The following is a 4,337-nucleotide window of genomic DNA, read 5'->3' as shown; positions in this document are numbered from 1 at the left end:
GTTACGCGGTTTTGATTTAAGTTTCACGAAATTTGAACTCTACCATCATTACGATAAAAATTGTGACCTCCAGAGGGTTCAAAAGCTAAAAATGTAATTTTTCGTACTATCAGGGGCCAAAAGCTATGATGTTACGGTCTAATACATGCCAATAACGAGATAAACCTATATTTCAAATTTCGTCAAATTCAGATAAAAAAATTTGACCTATAGCTAGAGCGTCTTCATGAAAATGTGGGAGTACAAAAATGTAATAGTAATATGCACTGTTACATGTGCAATGACAAACAAAAAAAAAAGCCAAATTAACTTAATCCCTACTGAACTAAATGGAACTGAACTGGACTGTTCAGCTAGTCTTATCCCTTAGTATTGAGAGCAACTCGGTCTGCAGCCTGCCACTACCCTCAAAAAATCAATCAAAAAAACTCTCCTTTTATTCCAAATCTTTCACCAGATCACCACCATACTGCCTTGCCTGCATCCTCTTCCATCTGTGTCCACCATCCATTCTGCCTTGCCTGCATCCTCTTCCATCTGTATCCACCATTCTGCATCCGCCAACCTGGTTCCTGAAAAACAAACTTAGGTGGCTGAAAGCAATTAGTTCATATGCAATGACAAACAAAAAAAAGCCAAATTAACTTAATCCCTACTGAACTGAATGGAACTGAACTGGACTGTTCAGTTAGTCTTATCCCCAAGTATTGAGAGCAACTCGGTCTGCAGCCTGCCACTACCATCAAAAAATCAATCAAAAAAACTGTAATCTCCTTTTATTCCGAATCGTTCAAACAGATCACCACCATACTGCCTTGCCTGCATCCTCTTCCATCTGTGTCCACCATTCTGCCTTGCCTGCATCCTCTTCCATCTGTGTCCACCATCCATTCTGCCTTGCCTGCATCCTCTTCCATCTGTATCCACCATTCTGCATCCGCCAACCTGGTTCCTGAAAAACAAACTTAGGTGGTCGAAAGCAATTAGTACATATGCAATGACAAACAAAAAAAAGCCAAATTAACTTAATCCCTACTGAACTAAATGGAACTGAACTGGACTGTTCAGTTTTATCCCCAAGTATTAAGAGCAACTCGTTCTGCAGCCTGACACTACCTTCAAAAAAATCAATAAAAAAACTGTAATCTCCTTTTATTCCAAATCATTCAAACAGATCACCACCATACTGCCTTGCCTGCATCCTCTTCCATCTGTGTCCACCATTCTGCCTTGCCTTGCCTGCATCCTCTTCCATCTGTATCCACCATTCTGCATCCGCCAACCTGGTTCCTGAAAAACAAACTTAGGTGGCTGAAAGCAATTAGTTCATATGCAATGACAAACAAAAAAAAGCCAAATTAACTTAATCCCTACTGAACTGAATGGAACTGAACTGGACTGTTCAGTTTTATCCCCAAGTATTAAGAGCAACTCGTTCTGCAGCCTGACACTACCTTCAAAAAAATCAATAAAAAAACTGTAATCTCCTTTTATTCCAAATCATTCAAACAGATCACCACCATACTGCCTTGCCTGCATCCTCTTCCATCTGTGTCCACCATTCTGCCTTGCCTTGCCTGCATCCTCTTCCATCTGTATCCACCATTCTGCATCCACCAACCTGGTTCCTGAAAAACAAACTTAGGTGGCTGAAAGCAATTAGTTCATATGCAATGACAAACAAAAAAAAGCCAAATTAACTTAATCCCTTCTGAACTGAATGGAACTGAACTGGACTGTTCAGTTAGTCTTATCCCCAAGTATTGAGAGCAACTCGGTCTGCAGCCTGCCACTACCCTCAAAAAATCAATCAAAAAAACTGTCCTCTCCTTTTATTCCAAATCGTTCAAACAGATCACCTCCATACTGCCTTGCCTGCATCCTCTTCCATCTGTGTCCACCATTCTGCCTTGCCTTGCCTGCATCCTCTTCCATCTGTGTCCACCATTCTGCCTTGCCTTGCCTGCATCCTCTTCCATCTGTGTCCACCATTCTGCCTTGCCTGCATCCTCTTCCATCTGTATCCACCATTCTGCATCCGCCAACCTGGTTCCTGAAAAACAAACTTAGGTGGCTGAAAGCAATTAGTACATATGCAATGACAAACAAAAAAAAGCCAAATTATCTAAATCCCTACTGAACTAAATGGAACGGAACTGGACTGTTCAGCTAGTCTTATCCCCAAGTATTGAGAGCAATTCGGTCAGCAGCCTGCCACTACCCTCAAAAAATCAATCAAAAAAACTGTACTCTCCTTTTATTCCGAATCGTTCAAACAGATCACCACCATACTGCCTTGCCTGCATCCTCTTCCATCTGTGTCCACCATTCTGCCTTGCCTGCATCCTCTTCCATCTGTGTCCACCATCCATTCTGCCTTGCCTGCATCCTCTTCCATCTGTATCCACCATTCTGCATCCGCCAACCTGGTTCCTGAAAAACAAACTTAGGTGGTCGAAAGCAATTAGTACATATGCAATGACAAACAAAAAAAAGCCAAATTAACTTAATCCCTACTGAACTAAATGGAACTGGACTGTTCAGTTTTATCCCCAAGTATTAAGAGCAACTCGGTCTGCAGCCTGCCACTACCTTCAAAAAAAATCAATAAAAAAACTGTAATCTCCTTTCATTCCAAATCATTCAAACAGATCACCACCATACTGCCTTGCCTGCATCCTCTTCCATCTGTGTCCACCATTCTGCCTTGCCTGCATCCTCTTCCATCTGTATCCACCATTCTGCATCCGCCAACCTGGTTCCTGAAAAACAAACTTAGGTGGCTGAAAGCAATTAGTTCATATGCAATGACAAACAAAAACAAGAGCATCGCTAACGCTGCAATATACGTCCACATTCCAGCTTTGATTGATATGGTACTTTTTAAAATGAAGAAAATGAAATATGAAATGGCTGTAATATGATCAGAGGCAAAGAAGGCTAGGCGTCGGGTTTGTTTTGCCAAATTTACAGACAAAATACTAACAGTAAAGTGGGTGTGACACTGCCCCAAGAGGTCCGGGCAAGTATCAAAATAAATTGTTGCTGTCTTTATGGTATAAGGAATAAATATGCAAAGTTCCAAGATGATTCAGAATTGCAGCCTGTAGACGATAAATACAAAAACTGGGCGTGGCTCTGCCCATGGGGGTTGGATATGGAAACAATATAAACAGGTACCATCCTGTTATTGAAATGGCAACATCACTAGTTGCCGTCCTTAGGGTATAAGGAATAAGTACACCAAGTTCCAAAATAATCCATTCAGAATTGTGGCCTTTGGGCGTTAAAGGCAAAAATTGGGCGTTGCTCTGCCCCTGGGCGTTGGGGCATTCACCAAAATCAATAGTTGATGCCCTTAGGCTATAAGGAATACATATGCCAAATACCAAGTTGATCCATCCAGAATTCGGGCCTGTAAACGATATACATAAAAATTGGGCATGACTGCCCCTGGGGGTCGTGACATGCAGTTGTCGTCCTTAGGCTATAAGGAAAACATATCCCAAGTTCAAAGACAATCCATTAGGAATCGTGGCCTGTAGGCAACTCACAGAGACACAAAGAAAAAATGGGTGTGGCTCTGCCCCTGGGGGTTGGGCAATCACCAAAAAAATAGAGGTCAGCCTTGGGGTATAATGTATAAGTATAAAAAAGTTTTCAAGATGATCGATTAAGCATTGCAGGCTGTAGGTGACATACAGACACACAAAAAGAAAATGGGTGTGGCTCTGTCCCTGGGGGCTGGGCATTCACCACAAACAATAGGGATGTTCCTTAGGATAGAAGGAGTAAGCATGCAAAGTTTCAAGGTGATACGTTACGAAATGCGGTCTGTAGATAACAAACAATGAATATAAGAAATGGGCGTGGCTCTGCCACTGGGGGTCGGACATGCACCAAGAACAATAGGGATCATCCTTAGGGTATAAGGAATTCATATGAAATTTTTTCAAGACGGTCGATTAAGAATTGTGGCCTGTAGGCGACACACAGACACACAAAGAGAAAATGGGCGTGGCTCTGCCCCTGGGGGTTGGGCATGCACCCCAAACGATAGGGGTGTTCCTTAGGGTACAAAGAAAAAGTATGCAAAGTTTCAATATGATGCGTTAAGAAATGCGGCCTGTAGACGACAAACAAACAAATACAAGAAATGGGCGTGGCTCTGCCCCTGGGGGTCGGGCATGCACCAAAAACAATAGGGATCTTCCTTGGGGTATAAGGAATAAGTATACCAAGTTTGAAGAAAATCCAGTAAGAATTGCGCCCTGTAGGCGACACAAAGACACACGAAAAGAAAATGGGCGTGGCTCTGCCCGTGGCTCTGCCCCTGG

The 4,337-nt window shown here is 42.5% G+C and overlaps 1 long non-coding RNA gene across 1 annotated transcript; it reads right to left on the bottom strand.

Annotated features, from left to right (window-relative positions):
* Window positions 1-507: 507 nt before the first annotated feature.
* On the bottom strand, window positions 508-1,517 carry LOC126831814 (uncharacterized). The gene is made up of 3 exons (XR_008785886.1): window positions 1,455-1,517; window positions 1,117-1,290; window positions 508-952 (listed from the first exon to the last, which is right to left on the bottom strand). It is a non-coding gene; the product is annotated as an uncharacterized LOC126831814 (long non-coding RNA).
* Window positions 1,518-4,337: the final 2,820 nt, after the last annotated feature.

This window comes from Patella vulgata, chromosome 1 (assembly GCF_932274485.2).
Source record: "Patella vulgata chromosome 1, xgPatVulg1.2, whole genome shotgun sequence".
Lineage (NCBI taxonomy): Eukaryota > Metazoa > Mollusca > Gastropoda > Patellidae > Patella > Patella vulgata.
Note: the sequence above shows the minus strand (reverse complement) of the source record. Positions and strands in the feature narration are given on the sequence as shown.